This window comes from Zea mays, chromosome 1, assembly GCF_902167145.1.
Source record: "Zea mays cultivar B73 chromosome 1, Zm-B73-REFERENCE-NAM-5.0, whole genome shotgun sequence".
Lineage (NCBI taxonomy): Eukaryota > Viridiplantae > Streptophyta > Magnoliopsida > Poales > Poaceae > Zea > Zea mays.
Genome location: NC_050096.1, coordinates 204,222,550 through 204,232,099, shown reverse-complemented (window position 1 = coordinate 204,232,099; position 9,550 = coordinate 204,222,550).

The window sequence follows — 9,550 nt, the reverse complement described above, 5'->3', positions numbered from 1 at the left end:
GCTCAATCGGTCTTGTACTGGTGGCGTCAACCTGTCAAAAACAGATGTTTGGGGTGCCCCCCAGGCGGGGTACTGTGGCATCCCAAATGGATATGGTGGCATGCCCCACATTTGATTTGGGACATATGGTGGAAGTAAATATGTGTATGGATATGGCATAGGTGGATATGGAGGTGGAGGTGTCCATGTTGGCATGTTAGGTCTCAATTGTACAATAGGACCTTTCATTTCATCCGATTGGTGAGGTGATCCAATCGGCCTGACCTGACGTTGCTCATGAATGGGTGAGCGGGGTCGCTTTGGTGGCCGGTCACTAGGGCCGGCCTTCTTTTTCACGTATTTAGACAACAATTGATCGAAAGTCGGGCCAGGCTTGATCAGCCGACCAGCTGCTTTAAATGTATTGGTTTTCCACGTACCTATCTCGGGTTGTCGTGGTTTGAAGGTACGTGGTCGCTGGGGGTCCTGAGCACGGCCGGACCGTCCGCCAGAGTCCTCCGGACCGTCCGGCGAAGCGTCGGACCGTCCGCGTCTGGACGGCGGACTGTCCGTGATGCGCAGCACGGGTTCCTGCAACTGTCTTCCCGTCTGCGCTTGCCCCCCAATGCTAGAGGTTGTGATGGTCACCTTCAGGGTCTCCCCTCCATCGGGAGTCTTCTCGGCAACCACTTTCCTGCAAGAAGCTTTATAATCCCCATCGGCCTTTTTAGCATTGCCGATGATTGTTTCCTTGCCTTTGCCTTTATCAGCTGTATTTGGCCGAATCAGGACTTTCTTGCCCTCGAAGTCAATCATGTTCATCGGAAAGGGCTCTGTATCCACCTGCATTTCCTGAAATTTCAATCGTCCTTCGTTAATGGCCGATTGAATCTGTCGCCGAAATACATTACAATCATTAGTGGCATGAGAAAATGAGTTATGCCACTTGCAATATGCACGACGTTTTAGCTCGTCGGCGGATGGAACAGTGTGATTTATTTTAATGTTGCCATTCTTAAGTAATTCATCAAATATTCTATCACACTTACCAACATTAAATGTAAACTTAACCTCCTCTTGCCGTTTCTTTTGAACCGGCTGTAAGGAGGCACGAGCCGAAGATTTGGCCTGCTTTGGCCAAACCATTTCAGCAGCATACACCTCTGCTGATTCGTCTTCTGAGCTACTTTGGTCGCATTCTACTACATGTACGTTGTGACGAATTGTTTTAGCAGTTTCTTTGCTTCGGCTTTCACAAGCCAAAGCTCTTTGGTGTAATTGTGCTAGTGTAAAGAATTGGATGCCTTCTAATCTTTCTTTTAAATAATATCGCAGACCATTAAAGGCTAATCCTACTAGCTGTTTCTCTGCTAAATGAATTTGAAAGCATCGGTTTCTCGTATCTCGGAATCTCCGGATGTAATCATTAACCGATTCATCTTTTGTCTGTCGCAACGATACTAAATCTACCAAATCCAACTCATAGTCACCGGAGAAAAAATGATCATGAAATTTTTGTTCTAGATCCCCCCATGATGAAATGGAATTAGGAGGTAAAGTGGCATACCATGCAAACGCGGTTCCTGTTAGCGATAATGAAAATAAACGTACGCGAAATGCCTCTGTGTCGGCCAATTCTCCCAATTGTGCTAAGAACTGGCCCATATGTTCGCGTGTGTTTTTCCCTTGATCACCCGAAAATTTTGCGAATTCGGGTATCCTGGTTCCCTGTGGGTATGGGTGGTGATCAAATCGGCTGTCATAAGGTTTCCGATATGATTGCCCCCCAGGGACCATGCTTACTCCGAGCTTATCTCGGAACGCCCCGGCTATCTCTTCCCTTACTATATCAATGGCAGCCGGTGCGAGACCACCGGCTCTCTGGTCAAACATAGGTGGGGTTGGCTGGATATTAGCATGTTGTCTTTCCCCCCATTGGTTTGAGTTACGTGGTGCATTTTCATTTGCCCTATATGGGTCATAGGTTTGATCGTTTCTTTTCGGCCTCCTGGGTGGGACCGGAAAGCTTTCCTGGGCTCTGGACCTTGAATTAATGGGTTGATGCATTGTATAGTGCGATGGGAAGTGCTGCTGGGACGGGTGAGAATTCCGGTAACAATCCTCCTCAAAAAGGTCATGTGCGGACTGTCCGGACATTGGCCCGGACCGTCCGTGATTATGTGCGGACCGTCCGTTGTTGTACGTGGACGGTCCGACTGGGTAGTTTAGGTTCTGTGCCGTGTGTGGTGGCTCGGGCGCATATCTAGGTAACTCATTAAAAATAGGCCCGACTGTTGCTGGCCCGGACGGTCCGCGCTCACGTGCGGACGGTCCGGGCATGTGCAGATCGGCTGGTTTGCTGCTGATTTGCGGTTGATTAGGGTATGTGTCCATCGGCATCCCATAAAGGGGTTGTGACTGGTCGTGACTGTAAGGAAAATGGACCCCGGGCCATTTGGCTAATTGAGTTTTGGTGTTTGATGAACAACACAATCCGTGAACTAATAAGTGTTCCAGTGTTTGTGTTTGTAGTTCACAGAATGCGAAGAGAATTGGACCAAGGCAATGAGGATGCAACACCTCAAAAGAAGACATAAAAAGATGCATAGGAGTCCAATGCTCAAGAACAAAGAAGCCCGAAGAAATCAGCGAAGAAATCCAAGTCAAGGGCTGTCAGCCAGCGCCAGGTGGCGCACCGGACATCGGTGTCCGGTGTGCACCGGACTGTCCGGTGAGGCACCGGACAGTCTGCACAGAGAGGCCGCAGACAGGCGCTCTCTGGCTGTAGCACCGGACTGTCCGGTGTGCACCGGACTGTCCGGTGTGCCAACGGGCAGAAAGGCAACGGTCGGATCCAACGGTCGACTGCTACAAGCGCCAACGGTCGGCTGACGTGGCGTGCACCGGACATCTACTGTTCAGTGTCCGGTGGTGCACCGGACTGTCCGGTGCACCCGACGACAGAAAGCTGCTACTTTCTGTCCAACGGCTAGTTGGGGGTGTGGAGGCTATAAATACCACCCCAACCGGCCATTCTCAAGTGTGAGAGCCCAAGCAACATTCCAATACACATAGTGCATATTTCCAAGTGCTCAAACACCCAAGTGCTTAATAGAATCACTCGGTGATTAGCGTAGGTGCTTTGCGAAGTGCTTAGGTTAGTTAGACCGCTTTAGCGCTTGCTCTAGGTGAATCCTAGTTAGTTGAGTGAGTTTAGATAAACCTCACAACCCCTCGGCTCTTGCGTGAGTCGTTGTAATTGTACCGAGTGGGGCGAGAGTCTTGCGAGACCGTGGCAACCGCGTTTGTGCCACGGCCGCCACCGTGTACCGGAGGGAACGAGGCCCGCGGCGTTTCGGCCGGAAGCTCGATAGTGGAGACGGCGGGGAGCGTCCGAGAGGAGCCGGAAGCGGAGCACCACTTGCGCGTGGAGAAGGCCCGTGGCTCTCTACGGAGTTACTCGACCGAGGTGCTTGGCCCTCGCGTGGGCTTCCCTTTGCGTAGGGGCACCAACGAGGATTAGTCGGGACCTTGCGTGGTTCCGGATACCTCGGTAAAAATACCGGCGTCATCCACGAGAGTTTGCTTCTCTACTTAGCTCTTTACATTCCGCATTTATATTAAAGCATTTAAGTTTCAATCTTGTATTCATATATATCTAGTGTAGATTGAAACTTAGCCTTTGCGGTAGAGATAGCAACACTTAGACAAAACCTAGCTTGCACATTCTAGTTTGATTAATTGCATAGGTTCTGCTCTAGGGTTTTAATTGTGGCCTAGTTTAGCGAAAGTTTTAGAAGTCCTAATTCACCCCCCCCCTCTTAGGCGTCACCCGTTTCCTACAAGTGGTATCAGAGCCCGGTTTGGCTCATTTGAAACGCTTTAGCTTCACCGCTAAAAGAGCCGACGCTTTTTAGAGGAAGGGATGGATACCCATAGGCCACCACACTTCGACGGCACTAACTTCCCTTATTATAGTGCTAGAATGGCTTGTTACCTAGAGGCTGTTGATCTAGGTGTTTGGAGAGTCACTCGTGACGGGATGAAACCCCTCAAGAATCCCGAGAAACCCACCACGAGTGAGGAAAAAGAAATTCATTTAAATGCTAGAGCCAAAAATTGCTTGTATGAATCTCTTAGCATGGATATTTTTAACCAAGTATTTACCTTGAAAACTGCTAATGAGATTTGGCTAAAATTGCATGAGCTCCATGACGGCACATCCAATGTCCGTGAGCAAAAACATTGCCTAGTCTTAAATGAGTATAATTCTTTTGCTATGAAAGATGATGAGCTTGTTAGAGACATGTATTCTCGATTGAATCTAATTATCAATGAGCTCAATTCTATTGGCATTAATAAGCTAGGTGATGCGGACATTGTGAGGAAGATTATCTCCCTGCTACCACAACAAAGATATGGGAGCATCATCACCATCCTTCACAACATGGAGGACTTGAGCAACATGACCCCGACCATTGTGATTGGGAAAATCGCGGCCTTTGAGATGTCGCGAAAAATGAGTCGGGGAGAGGAGCCAACTTCCTCAAGACCATATGCTTTTGCATGTGATGAAAGGAAGGGCAAAAAGAAGGCTCCCACTCCAAGCTCCTCAAGTGAAGAAGAGGAAGAAGAAGAAAGTGATGATGATGAAGATAATCAACCATGCACATCATCCTCCGAGGACGAAGAAACAATCCGACGCGTCGGAAAGGTAATGAGGATGATTCGCAAGATTAATTTAATGGGTGTGCCCCTGCAGGTCGAGGATCTTCTTTTTAACATTGACAGGAAAAAGCAAAGGAAGAGAGGATGCTTCGCATGTGGGGAGAAGGGCCACTTCAGGGACAACTGTCCAAATATGGCCAAACCCAAAAAGGAGAGGAGCAAAGGCAAGGCGCTAACAAGTGTTAGAACGTGGGATGATTCTTCAAGTGAAGATGAACCTCCAAGGACGCGCAGCCACCGATCCTCATCACGATCATCACGGTCATCTCACAAATGCCTCATGGCAAGAGGTAATAAAGGCACTCCATCCTCTAGTGATGAAAGTAGTAGTGATGATGAAGGTGAGGGAAAGGCCTCTCTAGATGAGCTTGCGGAAGCCGTAGAATTTTTCCAGGATGTTTGCACTAAGCAAAAGGCTCAACTTAAAACTTTGAAAAATAAGTTGGTTAGCTCTCAAAATGATTACAAAGGTTTGCTAGAAAAATTTGAAACTTTTGCAAACTTAAATAGTGAGCTATCAACTAAAATTGAGCTATTAGAATCTAGTGCTCCATCCACTGCTACCGATGATAGCCTTATTAAAAAGAATGAAAAACTTAAGGCTAAGTTAGCTAGCTCCCAAGAAGCTATTGAAAATTTGCTAGAGAAAATGGAAATTCTTAGCATACACAACAATGAGCTAACTACTAAGCTAGAAAACATTGGTAGCACCCCAGCAGCATCTTTAGTTGAAATACCTGAAATAATTAAGAAAGATGCTTCTACTTCCTGCTTTGATTTAATTGATGATTCTAACCCCTGCAACCAAGTTGTTGTTGAGAATATTGTTGTAGAGACATGTTCGGATGAGGTTGCAAAGGAAAATGAACAATTAAAGCAAGAAGTGGCTCGTCTTGGCAAGGCTTTGTATGACAAGAAAGGCAAAGCTAAACAAATTCGACCTCCACAGGATAACACCACTGCGGGAGTGAACAAGCCTGTAGAGGGAGAAACTGTGATTTGTAGGCTGTGCCACAAGGAAGGCCACAAGTCTTTCCAATGCAAGGCGATGACCGGGGATAAACAAAGGCAAAAGCCATCAAGCAAAATCTCCAACACCTACATCAAAAAGGTGAACAAAAAGGATGCTACACCATATTTGATCAAGAAGAAAAAGAACGGAAAGGTGATAGCAATAAAGGCTAACAAGCAAGCCAACAAAGGAAAGGGGGCCAAACGCATCTGGGTGCCAAAGGAGATAATTTCAAACATGAAAAGCACCAAGAAGGTTTGGATCCCGAAAGGGAAGTGAGTGGACCGAAGGTCTTCGGGAAATTTGGAGACTTGGCAAAGTTGGGATGTATATCATGGGATACATCATATTGGATCAAGTTTAGTGCCAAGTGGGTTAGTGAAAACTTTGGACCCAAATTTCCCACCCATGACTAAGGTAACTAGTTTTATTGTATTTCTCGTTTTTAGATATGCGTATCTATTTATCTTTTATCTAGTTTACCTTTCTTGCCTAGTATTACATTTGTTATGTACTTTTGTTCAAAATCATGCATACTAGGTAAATCATATGGTAGGATTGCTTGTTCTTAATTCATACTCTTAAGCAAACCTACATGGCTTAAAATGTTTATTTAAGCATGGCACATAGCTTTTATATCACTCCATAGTAAATGATGCATCAATTGAAAATTTTTGATTTCTACAAGTGTATCATTTAACTTATATGTGCCAAAGTTAGGATTATGGATAATTTGCCCCTCTTGATATCAAATCAAAGTGCATGTCTCCTACAAGTATTCAAAACTTGTATGCACACCTTTAGGGGGAGGTTACTCTATAATCTAACACTTTGAGACTAACACCTTTTCAAGTCTATTTCATGTGATAGTCTCATTGTAAGGAAAAAGAGGTCCCCGGAGAAAGACAACAATCTTCCACTGCAAAATCTCAAAGAACTCTCATGTCTCTCAAGCTCGCCATTGATCTTCAATTGGTATCTTTTGAGACTACTTTCAGTATCATTTACATGTCTTCTCCAATATTTGATTAGACTATATTTCATATCATATGCTTCCTTGTCGCAAAAAAATGCATAAGTGGTTAACTCATATTCTGTTACCTATGCATAAGGGAAGTTAGTCTTTTCAAATCATGTCTTGCACCTCTAATTTTCACATGCTTTTTCCTAAGTAGAGGATCTCTGTCAGGGGGAGTATTTCTTCATCTCTAAAGGGGGAGAAAAACTCTTTCTAAAGGAGAATACTCATTTAGGGGAAATAATCTTTTGAGGAACTCCTCCTTGTGGTATCTTTCATGGTCTACAAGTGGTATCTTTCATGGCTTAATTTAATATCCTTCTAGTGATATCATTTGTTGAGGGCAAGCCTTTATTTACTTCCTACATGCTTTTAATGTCTTCCTTTTCGGTGGTTGATGCCAAAGGGGGAGAAGTTTAGGGGCCAAAGCAATGAAAACTATATCAAACACCAAACACCACCAATTTAAAATTTTATATCTACAAATGGCTTTTTAAGTGGTTTTGGCTATTTGGTCCAAAAATAGGAAGTAAGTGAATTATGGAGTTAGGGGGAGGCTTAAGTCCATAATGTCACATTGTGGGGACAATCACGCATCCTAGCAAGAAGATTGCATATTTTCACTCAAATACTTGTATTATTTGCTTGCTTTGGTTGTGTTGTCATCAATCACCAAAAAGGGGGAGATTGTAAGGAAAATGGACCCCGGGCCATTTGGCTAATTGAGTTTTGGTGTTTGATGAACAACACAATCCGTGAACTAATAAGTGTTCCAGTGTTTGTGTTTGTAGTTCACAGAATGCGAAGAGAATTGGACCAAGGCAATGAGGATGCAACACCTCAAAAGAAGACATAAAAAGATGCATAGGAGTCCAATGCTCAAGAACAAAGAAGCCCGAAGAAATCAGCGAAGAAATCCAAGTCAAGGGCTGTCAGCCAGCGCCAGGTGGCGCACCGGACATCGGTGTCCGGTGTGCACCGGACTGTCCGGTGAGGCACCGGACAGTCTGCGCAGAGAGGCCGCAGACAGGCGCTCTCTGGCTGTAGCACCGGACTGTCCGGTGTGCACCGGACTGTCCGGTGTGCCAACGGGCAGAAAGGCAACGGTCGGATCCAACGGTCGACTGCTACAAGCGCCAACGGTCGGCTGACGTGGCGTGCACCGGACATCTACTGTTCAGTGTCCGGTGGTGCACCGGACTGTCCGGTGCACCCGACGACAGAAAGCTGCTGCTTTCTGTCCAACGGCTAGTTGGGGGTGTGGAGGCTATAAATACCACCCCAACCGGCCATTCTCAAGTGTGAGAGCCCAAGCAACATTCCAATACACATAGTGCATATTTCCAAGTGCTCAAACACCCAAGTGCTTAATAGAATCACTCGGTGATTAGCGTAGGTGCTTTGCGAAGTGCTTAGGTTAGTTAGACCGCTTTAGCGCTTGCTCTAGGTGAATCCTAGTTAGTTGAGTGAGTTTAGATAAACCTCACAACCCCTCGGCTCTTGCGTGAGTCGTTGTAATTGTACCGAGTGGGGCGAGAGTCTTGCGAGACCGTGGCAACCGCGTTTGTGCCACGGCCGCCACCGTGTACCGGAGGGAACGAGGCCCGCGGCGTTTCGGCCGGAAGCTCGATAGTGGAGACGGCGGGGAGCGTCCGAGAGGAGCCGGAAGCGGAGCACCACTTGCGCGTGGAGAAGGCCCGTGGCTCTCTACGGAGTTACTCGACCGAGGTGCTTGGCCCTCGCGTGGGCTTCCCTTTGCGTAGGGGCACCAACGAGGATTAGTCGGGACCTTGCGTGGTTCCGGATACCTCGGTAAAAATACCGGCGTCATCCACGAGAGTTTGCTTCTCTACTTAGCTCTTTACATTCCGCATTTATATTAAAGCATTTAAGTTTCAATCTTGTATTCATATATATCTAGTGTAGATTGAAACTTAGCCTTTGCGGTAGAGATAGCAACACTTAGACAAAACCTAGCTTGCACATTCTAGTTTGATTAATTGCATAGGTTCTGCTCTAGGGTTTTAATTGTGGCCTAGTTTAGCGAAAGTTTTAGAAGTCCTAATTCACCCCCCCCTCTTAGGCGTCACCCGTTTCCTACAGTGACAACCTGTAGCCGATGTGTTACACGCGTTATCTCCTAACTCAACCTCGTGCGAAGGAAAATTTGCGGTACTAGATTTATCAAATGCACGTACTAGTCTCTTAAGATCGCTTTGCATACCCCCTATGATGTTCTGCATTTGTTCACGCTGATCTTCTACATAATTTCTAAGAGATTGCAGATCGTTGGTATTACTTACATTGGGGATATCTGGCGTGGGTTGGAGCGAAGCCGGATCCGTTGCCCGATGTCGGACGACCTTGTTGTTCCTGTCCACTTTGAAGTTGGCCAAGAACTTTGCTTTCGCCTCCTGGATCATCCGCTCCTTGTGCTCCTCGAACTGGAGCTGCTCGTCAGCCGGCAAGGTTTCCCAAGTCGGCTCTATGATGTTGCTTGGAGAAATATCAAAGCTATCCCTTGAACCGGCCATTGAGGGCCGATTTGATGAGCTTAGATATGTCGTCCCCAGCGGAGTCGCCAAAAGTATGTTGACTCCTTTTCGGAGCGCCAAACACTCAACAAGAACCGTGGCGGTGCCCTCTACACAGGGGCGGACGGTCCGCGCGCAGGGGCCGGACGGTCCGCGGCCTGGTGCGAGGCGCGGTGGTGCTCTCTGCGCAAGGGCGGACTGTCCGCGGCCTGGGGCCGGACGGTCCGCGGCCTGGTGCGCTGCTGGGACTTCTGCCTGACGGCCGGACGGTCCGCGCCC